We start from the raw sequence: 16,254 nt of genomic DNA, 5'->3' as shown, positions 1-16,254 counted from the left end.
AAGATGCTGATGCTGATGCAGATGGTGATGCAGATGGTGATGCTGTTGCTGATGCTGATGAAGGTGCTGATGCTGATGAAGATGCTGATGCTGATGCTGATGAAGGTGCTGATGCTGATGAAGATGCTGATGCTGATGAAGATGCTGATGAAGATGCTGATGCTGATGCAGATGCTGATGAAGATGCTGATGCTGTTGCTGATGAAGATGCTGATGCTGATGAAGGTGCTGATGCTGATGAAGATGCTGATGCTGATGCAGATGGTGATGCTGATGAAGATGCTGATGCTGATGCAGATGGTGATGCTGATGCTGATGAAGATGCTGATGCTGATGAAGGTGCTGATGCTGATGAAGATGCAGATGCTGATGCAGATGCTGATGCTGATGAAGATGCTGATGCTGATGCAGATGGTGATGCTGATGCTGATGCAGATGGTGATGCTGATGCTGATGAAGATGCAGATGCTGATGCAGATGCTGATGCTGATGAAGATGCTGATGCTGTTGCTGATGAAGATGCTGATGCTGATGAAGGTGCTGATGCTGATGAAGATGCAGATGCTGATGCAGATGCTGATGCTGATGAAGATGCTGATGCTGATGCAGATGGTGATGCTGATGCTGATGAAGATGGTGATGCTGATGCTGATGCAGATGCTGATGCTGATGCAGATGGTGATGCTGATGAAGATGCTGATGCTGATGCAGATGCTGATGCAGATGCTGATGCTGATGAAGATGCTGATGCTGATGCAGATGGTGATGCAGATGGTGATGCTGATGCTGATGCTGATGAAGGTGCTGATGCTGATGAAGATGCTGATGCTGATGAAGGTGCTGATGTTGATGAAGAGGCTGATGCTGATGAAGATGCTGATTAAGATGCTGATGCTGATGCAGATGCTGATGAAGATGCTGATGCTGTTGCTGATGAAGATGCTGATGCTGATGAAGGTGCTGATGCTGATGAAGATGCTGATGCTGATGCAGATGGTGATGCTGATGCTGAAGGTGGCTGTGGGTTCAAACAGCTGGGGCTCCCCAGGCAGCTCTCTCTACCTCTGGGTGATCTCCCTTCATGGTATGTCAAGTGTGGTGGCTTTAGGGTGGCTGAGTTTCTTACATGGCAGCTCAGGGCTTCAAAGGTACATGTCCCAAAAGCAAACTACAGAAGCTGCGTGGCCTCAGAAGTCATTCTGTGTCACTTCTGCCACATTCTGTGGTTAGAGGCAGTCAAAAATCCATATAATTTTCACATCATGAACTATTATTCTTTTTTAACTTTTTTTCCCACCACTTAAAAATGTGAAAACCATTCTCAGCTCCTGTATGGTACAAAAACAAGCAATGGGCCAGATATGGCCCTTGGGCAGTAGTTTGCAGACACCTGAACTAGATAACCACCCTCGGGGCCCAGACCCTGGTGTTATGGAATTTGGGATGCAGTGAGAGAGAGTGAGGGCCAGGAGGCCATCCCGGGGACCATTGCCAAGCTGGAAATTATGGAGCTGTTCCCTTACCCAGCCTGACTACTCTTCACAAAGGCAACAGCCTCTGCCTCTGGGGGTGTGGCCTCTGGGTTCAGGAAGTTGAGAAATGCGGTCATTCCTCTGTGGCCTCATAAGTAAGCTATGGCCTTGGGGGTGGAGGGTGGGGAATACCAGTTGGATTCAGAGGTCAGCTTGTTGGGAGGTTCACGAGCAGGCAAGAGCTGCCCCTTGGGAGATGCACGCGTCTTCTCAGAGCAGTAGACGCCATCTCCTCACCTCTCCATAGCTGTGTCCTCATCTGCAAGGGGGGGAGGGTTGGGGGGAGAATGTCTGCCTTGTAGATATGCTGGAGGATTATTAATTAATATATGTAAAGGGCTTTATTGAGCCCTTGGCATAAAGCGAGCACTCAAAAAATGGTAGCGGTTGCTATCTGGGGTAGGCAAAATAGTGTCGTTAAGAGCGTTGGCCTCACAGCTAATCTTGAGTTGAACCTTGCTAGCTGTGTGACCTTGGCCGAGTTACTTAACCTCTCTGAGCCTTAGTTTCCTATGGAGTTAATAAAACCAGCCTCTCAGGACTAAACCAAATCATGCATGGGCTGTGTTCATGGATTGGAAGGGAGTAAGCAATAAGTCACTATCAATGTGATGCTGATATTATTATTGTTAGGCTGAGTAGAGACTGCCTACCTCATTGGGTGGTAGCTACTCACAGTGGATCATGATAGTATTCATTGTTGCCATTTGAAACACTCCTTCCCTCAAGCCCTGAGCTTGATGAGATAGAGACACAAAGGCAATTAGGGACCAAAACCCCAGCCTTATTCTGGTAAAGCCAGCTAGAGGAAAGGCAGGTCCCTTTCCACTGCAAGTTACTATCTGGAAGTTGGGGGTGCCCCTTTAATTCACAGGAGAAGGCCAAATTAATCATGTGACCACACTAAACGCAGGGGCGGATGGGAAATGTCGTCATTATTCTGGGCAGCCCAGTGCACAGTGAAAATCTTCAGTTACTGTGGAAGCGAAGGGGAACGGATCCTGAGGTTCAATCATTCACAGTCTGTTGAACGTAGGAGAAACAACAACAACAGATTCATGATGGAAGTTGGAAAACGGGCCTTGGATGTGTGGCCATGGTCAGGCTTCTTTCTACTACTGCCCGGACTGAATTTCAGGGGTCCACCCGGACACAGGCAGAACTGGCCACTGCAGGCTTACCCACAAGGGAGAGGGAGGAAGGGGGTGGGGGATGGAGAGTCCCAATAAATACTCAGCTATTTTTCTACCACTAATTGGGTGTCACTCCTATTCCCTTAGGAAGGAGAGTTGTGGAAACGTTTCTTCAGAAAGGGAACAGTTTCCTCTGCATGGGCTGAGGCAGGAGTGAAGAAGGGGCATAGGTCTGCCTGCATTTGTCTTTAGACCCTTGTATACCCTGACCTATCCCTCCCCTCAAAACCCCCAACCAACCTTCCTCTGGGTGAGTAGTAGTGGAAGAAATTTCTGGAAAGACAGATCAGGGCCAGGCTTAAAGTTCCCTCCATTTCTGGATGAGTTTAGAGCCCGGTTCCTTTTGCAGTGTGGTGCTGTGGGAGTGTTGAAAGCCAGGGAGACACAACATGGGACAGATGCTGCTGGAGAAGGACACGTGAGCGGAGGTGCACGTGGGGCAACCGGCCTGTCTGCCTGCCAGACCAGAGAGGTAAGGGTTTCCAGCTCCAGGTGATGGGGTGGGGTTAGAAAGGAGGCTGGCAGATTGCTCAGCCCCTCCTAATTCATACCACATGCTGCTGATGACTGTGGCTTCATTTCCGGAAAAACCTCCCCTAGGGGCTGGGAGAAAATCTCCGTGAAATCTGGCACCGCAGGCTCGCGGCTGGTGGATGGGGGAGGTGAGGCCAAGTGAAAAGAATCTGGGCAGCTGCCAGCAACAAACTGGGGCCACTGGAGGGCATTTGGGAGACGTGAGCGAGTTCGGGCTCAGGGTCCACGCATCTGTGTGGCCTCGGAAGCACTGCGTGTGCCAAGTCATGGATCCCGAAAGGTGGACACGTGGCCCTGGGGGCACCAGGGACAGTCAGGTGTTGCATTAATGGACATGTTTAAGAAAATGGTTATGCACTTTCATGTTTGCCTTCTTTCTCTGACAAATGGCACTAATTTATTATCAATAGTAATGATTTTAAGCTTCCTTTAAAGTACATTTATTAAGCGAGAAAATGAGTCCACTTAAATACACACATCTTTATCTATCTGTCTATCTATCTATCTATCTGTGTAATAGTGGAGCTGGTACTCAGATGTGGCCCAGATCCCAAGGACCGGCTGGGATGGCTTGAATTTGGCCAGCACCAGTGCGGGTGGCACTGAGTCTCCAACACAGATCTCTGGGTACTTTGGGGAGTGCCCAAATATTTTAAGCGGATTTATAATAAAAGAGGGAAACTGAAGCACTGGTCGAAGTGGTTTTGCCAGGGCCCGTCGTTAAACAGTCTCCCCACCAGGAGGTGCCAGAAAAAGGCCATCAGCAGAGGCCCCGACTGCCTTGGGAAGGGGCAACCTCTGTCTTCGGGGCCTGGCTGTCTGTCTCCCATCCCAGAGCCTTTGGACGCACCCCCAATTCCTCCCCTCTACCGCCCCATGTAGAACATTTCCGTCCCATTCTTGAGTACCTTAGCAATTTGGGCTGGCGTGTTGCTCCTCCCTGGAGAGGCGTACTTGTGGTTTAATCTCCAAGTACAGGACAAAATACTTGGGTTTTGGTTGAAAAGTTCACAGCAGCATCCAGCGGGTGTAAGAGGGGGTTTGTGTTTGGGATGTTTTTAACCCTCTATAATCATCCCAGAGCCTCACAGACCAGTCCAGCAATGCAGTGCCCTTCCCCAGCTCCCCAGTACGACCACATAGTACAGGACGCCTCGAATCTGATTCCCTGCTTGGCCACTGATGGGCTGCGTGACCTTGAGTGAGTGACTGTGCATCTCTGAGCCTCCGTTTCCTTGGGATAAAAGAACAGCAAGAAAGCCAGCCTTCCAAGTGCGTTGTGAGGCTGCAGTGACCCACACGGAGCCCCTCCACTGACATCAGCCTTCCATGCGGCCCGTCACCTCAACAGGTACCCTCCTACTCACCTTGGAGGATGAGGCCAGACTCTGATCTCCCCACCCACCCTGGAAGATGACGGAGGTTGGTACCACAGGAGAACAGCTCAGGCCCATTACTGCGACCACCCATCTAGGTAAGGAAAAGCGGGCAGGGTTCAAGGGATGTATGCATATGGATGTACATCGTAGTAATATTTGTAATGATAAAAATGTAGAAGCAATTTAGATATCACTTCTTATAAGATTTACTAAATAAATCACAGCACTGCCATAAAGGGGACACACTTGCTGTTTACTGTACGTGTGTCTTTACTGAAAACGGTGGTTGACCACTCAGCTTTTACACCCCCCCCCTTCCTCTTTCTTCTTGCCAACCCCACTTTGTTTAGGTATTGATCCCTTTCTGATGCAGCCGTGAGACTCCGGGGAAGCTGACCCCACCCCTAGATCCAGCAGAAAGCTCTACTTAATGGAACCCAGGGGTCGGCAAATATATGCAATAAATGACCAGATAGTAAATATTTAAGGCTTCGCAGGCCACACAGTGTCACAACTAATCAACTCTGATGTTGTGACAGGAAAGCAGCTGCAGATGACGCATAAATAAGCTTGGCCGTGTTCCAATAAAACTTTACTCACAAAGCCAGCGGGCCAAGTGTGGCCCACCCAGCCTAAGCCAGTGGTAAACATCTAACCCCCATCGTGACTGGTTCAGAAACTCACTCTGACCCCCATCAGTACCAAGCGTAGCCCTGGTGGGAGTTACCGGTCTGACCTTTCATGAGGAATGACCGGGAGGCCCTTTGTGGTCAGAGCAGGGCTCTCAGAGGAGGTGACAGTGGATCTGGGACCTGAAGGTGAAGAGGCAGTCACATAGGAGCTGTGGACGGGATCCTAGGTGCAGGCAACGGCACGTGCAAAAGCAAGAAGGCTTTGTTCTCAGAAAGAGGCCCAGTGCCTGGGGCAGAGTGAGGGAGGGACAGAGCGGGGGGCAGAAGACGGGCTAGTGCTGGGCCGGCTAGCCTGCAGGGAGCGTGTGCCGTGGTCTAGGCAGAAGGGAAGCCATTAGAGAATTCATCGGAGAGTTTCTGTAAGTTATCTGGTGTCACAGGCCTCGAGAAACATCCAGAAAGTTACATGACCAGCGTTAATGGTCGTTATCTCTAGGAGATAATTGTCCGTTCACATTTTGCTTGACTGTGCTGCTTAATTTGTCCACAATATACATATGTTGAGAGTCAGAAAAATAAACGTGTCCTCAGCTTCATGGCTGTGCAGCTTGTGCTCTTGCACAAGGCCTCGTGCTCAGATAGGCCCTGCACTTGGCACGTTCGTCATCTTAAAATTCCTAATAAAGTTGTCCTTGAATTTGTATTTTTTACGTGAAGTCCGATGGGACAAGAAGCGTGCGTGTACGGGCCCAGAGGAGATGCGTGCCGCGTGCACAGCACCGTTCCATTCCATACATGTTCGCTGTTCCCCGTGACATCAGAATCCCCGGGTACCCACCACACGCGGCAGGTCAGTGAGACTCAAAGCAAGTCCAAGGCAAGTGTGTTACCTACATAACTGAGCCGTACTGGGGGCGCCGTCAGCTTTCTGCCAGAACCAGAACTTGCTTTCAATGCAGAAAGAAGGCAAAGGCAGAAAGAAACACGAACAACCAAGCAACCCCTCCTTACGCGTGTTACTTCCTTGTATTAGTCAACCATTTACACTGAAAATGATGACTTGGAAGGAAAGGGGAAGACGGTATGAAACCTACGGTTCCTTCGCCTGTCAGTCCTTCCGTACTCACCAGTAAGCGGAAGGTGGAGAGTGTCTGTAGAATGTACCAAGAAGTGAAAGACCCTCGCCCCTCAGTGTCGGGGGTGGACTGTTTCCAGGACCACTGATGGGTTTTGGATAGGTCCATCCAAAACGTGACTGTGACTGATGCATCCGTTCTATCAGCCATTCTATCCTTGGTTCTGCATCTGTGGATTCAACCAACCGGGGATCGGGTGGGACTTTTGTTTTAGGTTTTTTTTTTTTAATGAAAAAAAGTCCTCCAATAAGTGGACCTGCACAATTCAAGCCCATGTTGTTCAGGGTCAACTGGAAAACAGTTGAGTTCATTTTGTGCAGCGTTTCCACTCCTCTGGTACACATGCATATATGAGCTAGGAAATAGAAGTTGTGTAATTTTGCTGATTCTGCTTACAGGTTAAATGCTCTTCTATTTGTATTTAGTATCGGGATTGTGCCATATAAAAAATAATGGCAAAAATGCATGCCATTCATGAATTTAATATCCTATGAGTTTAATATAATTGAATATAATGGTGTAAAACTAAAATGTTTCCCTGTACTGAGAACATTAAGTGGCGAATAAAAAACACCGTAATAAGTCAAGAGAGAGAGACCGCAGAAGAAAGGGAAAAACCTTTATATTTTAGTACCTTTAGTACCTGGAGCAGCGCTTTTTTTCCTGCTGATTGAACCAGGGCCCTGCGTTTTCACTTTGCACTGGGTCCCACAGGTTGTTTAGTGAGTCCCGTGTACTCTGGAGAAAGAAACAAGAGGAGAAATGTTCAAGGGTGCAGAGCAGGGCTTGGCCAGTGAGGGGCTGGCTCTGAGCCCAGGCCTGGCCTCCCCCCACCAACATTTGCAGAGAGGAAGGAGCTGGGAGATTTGTTTGCACTCAGTCCACTGCATCAAGTGGCCCGGCAGGCATCAGCAGTAACTTAGACTTTATCACAATATTTTCTTTGCCTCCCCAGACTTCACCTTCACCCTGAAGGTGAAGTTTGGGGAGGGGGAGCGGCTGCTCTGAGCTCACTCCCCGGGGTCCTCCTGGAGACGTGCAAGCACAAAGAAAGTTCATTCTTCTGCTCTTAAAAACAATCAGGCCCTTTCCCTCTGTTATTTATTTTTTCATTTTAAGTCCAATTTAGAAAGAGCTGGGGGCCGTGACTCAGTCCTTCCTCGCGCCCCTTGGCGAGGCTGCAGACGGGAGCATGGGGCCCAGCTAATCTCCGGGAGCAATATTTATGACCCTCTGAGAGGTGGAAGGCAGACACTGCGCTGTCAGAGCAGCCAGGAGCTGTGGCCCTGGGGGGCCCAGCACCCTCCCATAGGGACAGCCTCACCATTGCCAGCTCAGCTTCCCCGCTAGGCTCCTTGGCTTCTGGGGCTAGCAGGGCTGGGGAGCCAGGGCAACAGGTGGCCAGGTGGCCTTTCCAGGGCCTGAGGGAGGGGTGGTGCCAACCGTACCCTCAAGCACCTTCCATGGAGCCCCTCCCGCCCCCCCAGGACCAGATGGGAGCAAGCATACTCTGGAAGGAAGCCTTGTGCCTGGGGGGCCCTCAAGGATCAGGAGGAAAGGAATTGAGAGCAGGAACGCTGTCTGCTCCAGACGGCGGGATGATGTCACCCTCTAGGGGGTGGGGCTGTGACATTTACTCACTGGGCCATTCTGAAGCTTTCTCCAGCGTGGCCATCCAGCACACAGACAGAGTAGGGGAAGGAGCTTGGCTTTGCCTTCCCTAGGGGCAAGTTTGAATGCCGGCCCCCAGTCTCTGGAGCACCTCCTTCGTATGGCTGATACAAGGAGGGCACATAGAGGTACTCCATGCATGTTAGTTTTACTTATAATCAAGGTGCCCCAGAACCTAAAATGTCCCGACTTTTAAATGTCAGTGTGTCAGAGACTGCTGTTTGTCCCCCAAATTTATTTTCTCCTTCTTCCTGGACAATGGCATTTCTGGATTTTAGCTGGGCTCGCTAAAATCCAGAAGGTGGATAACGGCCATCCCGAATAAGCTACACCTTCAGCAGCTATATGGTCTAGAAATACAATGTTATTGTTACAAAGGGGAAAGAAAAGGGATAAGCTGGTTGTGCTAATAGATTAAAAATTCTTTTTAAAAAAATTTATTTTATTGAAGTATAGTTGATTTGCAATGTTGTGTTAGTTTCTGCTGTATAGCAAAGTGATTCAGTTGCACATATATATTCTTTTTCATTACGGTTTATTACAGAATATTGAATATAGTTCCCTGTGCTATACAGTAGGACCTTGTTGTTTATCCATTCTGTATGTAATGGTTTGCATCTGCTAAGCCCAGCCTCCCACTCCATCCCCCCTGCACCACCACCCCTGCCTCGGCAACCACAAGTCTGTTCTCTGTGAGTCTGTTTCTGTTTCGTAGGTAAGTTCATTTGTGTCATATTTTAGATTCCACATACAATATCATATGGTATTTATCTTTCTCTTTCTGACTTACTTCACTTAGTATGATAATCTCTAGGTCCATCCATGTTGCTGCAAATGGCATTATTTCAGTCTTTTTAATGGCTGAGTAGTCTTCCATTGTGTACATGTACCACATCTTTAGCCATTCATCTGTTGATGGACGTTAAGGTTGCTTCCATGTCCTGGCTATGGTAAATAGTGCTGCAGTGAACATTGGGGTGCATATATCTTTTTGAATTAAAGTTTTTGTCTCTTCCAGATATATGCCCAGGAGAAGGATTGCAGGATCATATGGTAACTCTATTTTTAGTTGTTTTTTTTTGCGGTACACGGGCCTCTCACTGTTGTGGCCTCTCCCGTTGCAGAGCACAGGCTCCGGACGCACAGGCTCAGCGGCCATGGCTCACGGGCCCAGCTGCTCCGTGGCATGTGGGATCTTCCCAGACCGGGGCACGAACCCGTGTCCCCTGCATCGGCAGGCAGACTCTCAACCACTGCGCCACCAGGGAAGCCCTATTTTTAGTTTTTTAAGGAACCTCCATACTGTTCTCCATAGTGGCTGCACCAATTTACATTCCCACCATCAGTGTAGGAGGGTTCCTTTTTCTCCACACCCTCTCCAGCATTTATTATTTGTAGACTTTTTAATGATGGCTGTTCTGACCAGAGTCAGAAGAGTCAAAACTACTATCTCATTGTAGTTTTGATTTGCATTTCTCTAATAATTAGCAATGTTGAGCATTTTTTCATGTGCCTGTTTTCCATCCGTATGTCTTCTAGGAGAAATGTCTATTTAGGTCTTCTGCCCATTTTTTGATTGGGTAGTTTGTTTTTTGATATTGAGTTGTATGAACTGTTCGTATATTTTAAAAATTAATGCCTTGGGCTTCCCTGGTGGCGCAGTGGTTGAGAGTCTGCCTGCCGATGCAGGGGACGCGGGTTCGTGCCCCAGTCCGGGAGGATTCCACATGCCGCGGAGCGGCTGGGCCCGTGAGCCATGGCTGCTGAGCCTGCACGTCCGGAGCCTGTGCTCCGCAACGGGAGAGGCCACAACAGTGAGAGGCCCGCGCACCGCAAAAAAAATAAAAATTAATGCCTTATCGGTCGCATCGTTTGCAAATATTTTCTCCCATTCTGTAGGTTGTCTTTTCGTTTTGTTTATGGTTTCCTTTGCTGTGCAAAAGCTTTTAAGTTTAATTAGGTCCCATTTGTTTGTTTTTATTTCCATTACTTTAGGAGGTGGATCTGAAAAGATATTGCTGAGATTTATGTCAGAGTGTTCTGCCTATGTTTTCCTCTAGGAGTTTTATAGTATCTGGTCTGACATCTAGGTCTTTAATCCATTTTGAGTTTATTTTTGTCTGTGGTGTTAGAGAATGTTCTCATTTCATTCTCTTACCTGTACCTGTCCAGTTTTCCCAGCACCACTTATTGAGGAGACTGTCTTTTCTCCACCGTATATTCTTGCCTCCTTTGTCACAGGTTAATTGACCGTAGGTGTGTGGGTTTATTTCTGGGCAAGGTAGGGTCTCTTAAAGATGAGGGTACAAAGGTTTATGACATTGAGTATGAACTAAGATATGCTTCGCCTGGGATCAGTGAGAAGCTCTGGGTACCTGGGGCCAACAGGAGGCACAGGGACCTCTGGCATGATGCATTCTAATCACCCACCTCCCATATCAGACACGATAGAGAGGGGGATACAGATAGAGAGGGAAGGGGGTCTGCCCCTGAGCAGACACCCAGGTAGCGGCAGCGCTGGGCCTTGAGAGAGGTGTCACTGCAGGTAAAGAAACAGAAAATTGAAATATGCAAGGGACCCAAGGATTCCCTCACTCACGAGCTGGGTAACCCTCCAACTCCTTTGTAAGTAGCCTTGATGGGGAGATGCCCAAAGGGTCCCCAGGGTGTGTTGAAATGGGGTGGGGAGCCTCTCAGATTTCGCAGAGGGCCCGCCCCTGCAGTTTCCTGAGCACAGCTGCTCTTGAGGGTCCCCTGGCCCCAGGCCCCCATCAGCACCCCTGACTCATGCCTCTGTCATCACAGGAGAGCTGTTCTCCCAAACAGAGGGAAGAGGCTGCAGTGTGCTCATGGGCAGCTGCAGATGAGGGGTCTCTGAGCTACCAAACGTCAGCAGAGCAAAGACTCTTTTTAACCAGAAGAGAGAGGCTTAGGAGGTTAGAAGGATGTCCTGACAAATCATGACTTCCCAGCTTGACCCACAGGTCATGGGTTTCACTGTGTACTGTTCTCTTCTGAACCTAAGACTTTGAAGATGGAGGCAGGAGCACAACGCATGGGAACATATCCTGGCTCTGCTACTTACTAGCTGTGTGACCTTAGATGGTGTACATAACCTCTCTGAGTCTCAAGTGCCTCATCTGTAAAATGGGGTAGATAGGAGTAGTTCCTTGGCAGGGTTGTAAAGGTTAAATGAGTAGCGCACAAATCTCATCTGCCTATGAATTTGCATTATGAGTGTTGGATGAAACACTACAAATGGCTACTTTTGTTTTCTTATGGACAGTGTCCTTAACTAGTGTGTTGGTTTCCTATGGCCACTGTAACAAATTACCACAAACTTAATAGCTTAAAACAATGCAAATTAAGGATCTTACTGTTCTGCAGTTCAGAAATCCTAAAGTCGAGGCCAAGTTCCTTCTTGAAGGCAAGGCTCCGCTCCCTTGCCTGTCCAGCCTCCAGGAGCCTCCTGCCTTCTTGGCTTGTGGCTCTTCCCTCCATCTTCAAAGCCAGGAGCATCTTCAAATCTCTCTGTCATCACGTCTCCCTCTCTGACTCCAACCCTCCTGTCTCCCTCTTACAAGGACCCTTGTGATTAATCCAGGATAATCTTCTCATCTCATAATCGTTAACTTAATCGCATCTTTGAAGCCCCTTTTGCCACAGAAGGAAACATTCACGGGTTCTGGGGATTAGCATGTGGACACATTTAGGGGGCCGTTATTCTCCTTCCACAACCAGTGATAGTGATTTAAGGGAAAAAATGGGCCTGAGAAGCCATCTTTAAGGTGGCTGTTTGGATTGTCATTTTCTAAGATATGCAACAATGGCTCAAATAACAAGGGTTAAAACAAGATTAATATCTTTTTTCTCTCTCTCTCTCTCCTCCCCTCCTCTAGCTCTCTATCTCTCGTTTTCTCTCTTTCTATCAGGTCCTCATTCTCTCTGACCTGATGCTCCGCCACCCCTAGGGGTGTTCCAGGTAACTCTCCACCATGCCTGCAGACTAGCCAATGGGAAACGGGGGGAGGGGAGAGCACACACCCTCTTCCTTTTATGGACACACCCAGAAGTTGGAACCTTGACTTTCGCCACCATCCCATTGACTGGAACTTGGCCACACAGCTGCAAGGAGGGTTGGGAAATATGGTCGTTCTAGGTGGCCACGTGCCCAGTAAAAATGGGAGTCCTAGTACTAAAAAGGAGGGAGAATGTTAATATTAGGAGACAAATAGCAATTCTGCCATAGGGCTGAGAGAGGAGAGAAAACGGAGCTCTCTGTCACAGACATGGGGCTGGAGGGGAGAATAAGCAGCTCCTCCCAGGTGGGAAGATACAGAATTACCCATCACACACACAGTTAATAGCTTAGTCAGTTTCTAGTCTCGTTCCTCCTTCCTAAGAGGAACCCTGCTTTGGTCAAGATCACAAAGCACTTGGCTGAAAAGTTTGATCTCCCAGTCTCCCTTGAGACCGTGAATGTGAGCAGAAATCTGCTGGGGATATCTGGAACAGCGTTCGGCTTCCTGATAGAAACAGCCTCCCTTCTCGCTTCTCTGGTCTTCCTCTTCCTACCAGAAGCTCAGGAGTTTCTGCAGGTGCAGCAGCATCTGTCAAACATGACAAAGGGGTACCCAGGGGGAGCCTGGGTCCTTGACGATGACACTGAGCCCTACCATCTGTGGACTGCCTGCTGCAGACTTCCTTCTAGCAGAGAAAAGCAAACCCCGTGTTTGTTTAATCCTCTTTGCTTTGGCAGTTTGGGGTCTCCCTGGCCTGACTGTTTGCCCTCTGCCCTTGTACATTATAGTGGGGCTCGCTGGTAGGTGTGCTCTGCCCACATATACACAGCCCATGGCTTATCCCACCATCCCAAGGAGAGGCCCCTTGGGAAAGGAAAGCGTATATAGTTGCAGAAGAAACCCATGCTTCTTACAGTTATTAACCAAGTTGATCCTTTATTTTTAAATGCAAAACAACATTTAAGGGATCTCAGGAGATATGGAGAAAACAAACATTACAAAAGGGAAAGATCAGGGCTTTCCTGGTGGCACAGTGGTTAAGAATCTACCTGCCAATGCAGGGGACACGGGTTCGAGCCCTGGTCTGGGAAGATCCCACATGCTGCAGAGCAACTAAGCCCGTGCACCACAATTACTGAGCCTGGGCTCTAGAGCCCACGTGCCACAACTACTGAAGCCCGTGTGCCACAATTACTGAGCCTGCGCTCTAGAGCCCACGAGCTACAACTACTGAGCCCATGTGCCACAGCTACTGAAGTCCACACACCTAGAGCCCGTGCTCTGCCACAAGAGAAGCCACCACAGTGAGAAGCCTGTGCACCGTAACGAAGAGTAGCCCCCACTCACCGCAACTAGAGAAGGCCCTCATGCAGCAATGAAGACCCAACACAGCCAAAAATAAATAAATAAATAAAACATTAAAAAAAAAGGGAAGGATCAAAGTGGATAAATGGAATACTTCACTCTGAAATAAGCATAGAGAATTCAGGGAGAAGAAAAATCATTTTCATTCTACTTTGTATCTTCAGGAGGATTCAAGAGACAGTGCACTGATGAGAAGAGGTTGTTGTGAAAATGGAATAGTCAGAGAAGAAGGAATCAGGCTTGAAAATGAGAAATAGGATTACATTTGAAAGTTTCGATGAGTGGGCTGAGAAATAAGACATGGCCAATGATAAAGTTAGTGATCTGGAGGACAGAATTGAAGAAATCTCCCAGAATGTAAAGAGACGAAGCTGGAAAATGTAAGAGAAAAGTCGAGACAAAGAGGATGAATCCAGGAGTTCCAGATGCTATGAAATGGGAATTTCAAAAGAAGAGAGAGACTGGAAGGGAGGAAATAATAAAAGAAATGAGAGGAACATTTCCCTGAACTCCAGGAAAGGCCTGAGTCCTCAGATTACATGCTTCACCTGGTTCCATTTACAATGCATACCTATAGACCTCAGGGAAAATTTTAAAACATTAAGAAAAAAGAGGCGGGACTTCCCTGGTGGCACAGTGGTTAAGACTCCATGCTCCCAATGCAGGCAGCCCGGGGCCAATTCCTGGTCAGGGAACTAGATCCCACATGCATGCCGCAACTAGGAGTTTGCATGCCACAACTAAGGAGCTGGCAAGCCGCAACTAAGGAGGACATGTGCCACAACTAAGGAGCCTGCCTGCCGCAACTAAGACCTGGCACAGCCAAATAAATACATAAAATATATTTTTTAAATTATTTTTTAAAAAAAGGGCTTCCCTGGTGGCGCAGTGGTTAAGAATCTGCCTGCCAATGCAGGGGACACAGGTTCGAGTCGTGGTCCAGGAAGATCCCACATGCCGCGGAGCAACTAAGCCCTTGCACCACAACTACTGAGCCTGCGCTCTAAAGCCCGTGAGCCACAACTACTGAAGCCCACGCGCCTAGAGCCCATTCTCCGCAACAAGAGAAGCCACCGCAATGAGAAACCCGCACACGGCAAGGAAGAGTAGCCCCTGCTCGCTGCAACTAGAGAAAGCCCGCGTGCAGCAACAAAGACCCAACGCAGCCCAAAATAAATAAATAAAGTTTTTTAAAAAAGAATAAAGAGGCTACCCTACAGACTTTTGGAAATAATAATTTTTAAAGTGGTAAACTACCAAAGATTGAAAATCAGATTAACACCAGATTTGTCATCTACTCGGATGCCAGAAGATGATGAGGATATGTCTTCCATGTTCTGAGGGTAAAAGAGTTTCAATCTAGGGTTCCTTATATAACTAAACAAAATAAAGATATTCTTAGACATCGAAGAATTTAAAAATTCACAGTCCATGTACTCTATTTGAAAACATTGCCCAAGGATTTATGTCAACCTCCTGAAAAAGAATCTGAGAAAGAGGATGGCATATACATTATTTAAAAGTGGCAGTTGACAACTGTACAGAAGAGGCAAAGAATACTAGAAAGAAACTAAAATACTATGTGTTATACCTGACACTTGGAAGATTCTCCTTTGAGTGGTAAAGTTTCAGTGACTCGGAATCATATTTCCTTCTGCATGGGTTCATTCACACTTAATGAATATTGCTTACTTGGTGATGTCAGTGCTGTTTATTAGTTTTCAGTTTTTAGAGTCAGCCTATTGACAATTCAAAGAAGATTTAGTTCTAAATTCTAGGGCAGAATTGTGAGAAATAATAGTAACACATCGAGACATTATATAGCAGGCACTGTTCTAAGCACTTAGTGTGAATTAACACTTTTTTTTTATAGTGGATTTCCTGTTTTTATTTTCATTTCTATCAGTATTTGCCTCATGTATTTTAACGTTTTATGGTTAGATACAAACACGCTTAGAATTGTCTTTTAGAAGTATTGACGCCTTTATAATTGGGTAATGTGCCTCTTTATACTTCATTATTTTGCTTGTTTTGAAGCCTATTTTGTCTGAAATTAATATATCTACTTCAACTTTCTTTTAATTAGCATCATTATGGTATTTTTTTAACATCTTTATTGGGGTATAATTGCTTCACATGAATTAACACTTTTAATCTGCATGACAACTTTATGAAGCAGAAACTGTCATTATCCCCCTTTTTACTGAAAAGGAAACTGGAACACAGAGAGGTTAAGTAACTTGCTCAAAGTTACACAGCAAAACGTGGCAGAGGTGGGATATGAATACAGACATACTGACCTCAGGGTCCACGAAGTAAAAATAATATAACTAACGTACATAAGAGGGAAGGGGTAACAACAGACAGAAGTCAGAGTAACTACTCTATTTTCCTTATCTTTCAATTGAAGGAGTTGTTCAATACAGTCTAAGGTTGATTAATCAAGAAGTAGAAGTAGACATGCCGTTAAAGGTAAACTCTACCATCAGAAAAACTAGAAAACCCAAGCCAAGAATTGACACCCCTGGGGAAGGACTCAAGTACTCTGGTGGAAGAAGATACTTCGTGTTATGCCTTACTTTTTTTCCCCCTCACATATTTATATCCTGAGATACTACATTCGTCTTCATGTTTGCGGCGAATACTTTATTATTGAAAAAAATATTTTATCATGTGCATGCGTTATTGCTATCATTTTAGAAACGAGTTCAATTTTCCAAAAAAATTAATTTTCTAAATGCGGTGAGTCATCTTGACAACTCCGAGCAGAAGTTACCCGTTTTGGAATAA

At 47.0% G+C, this 16,254-nt stretch overlaps 1 long non-coding RNA gene across 2 annotated transcripts in view; it reads left to right on the top strand.

Moving 5' to 3' along the window:
• Window positions 1–16,254, top strand: part of LOC117197779 (uncharacterized) — a 231,081-nt gene that overhangs the window by 166,265 nt on the left and 48,562 nt on the right. For both annotated transcript variants that reach the window (XR_007472119.1, XR_007472118.1), the window contains exons 5-7: window positions 904–1,014; window positions 3,075–3,197; window positions 4,611–4,733. This is a non-coding gene — a long non-coding RNA (uncharacterized LOC117197779). The remainder of the gene's footprint in view (window positions 1–903; window positions 1,015–3,074; window positions 3,198–4,610; window positions 4,734–16,254) is intronic.

The sequence above is a fragment of the Orcinus orca genome, chromosome 16, assembly GCF_937001465.1.
Source record: "Orcinus orca chromosome 16, mOrcOrc1.1, whole genome shotgun sequence".
NCBI lineage: Eukaryota > Metazoa > Chordata > Mammalia > Artiodactyla > Delphinidae > Orcinus > Orcinus orca.
Note: the sequence above shows the minus strand (reverse complement) of the source record. Positions and strands in the feature narration are given on the sequence as shown.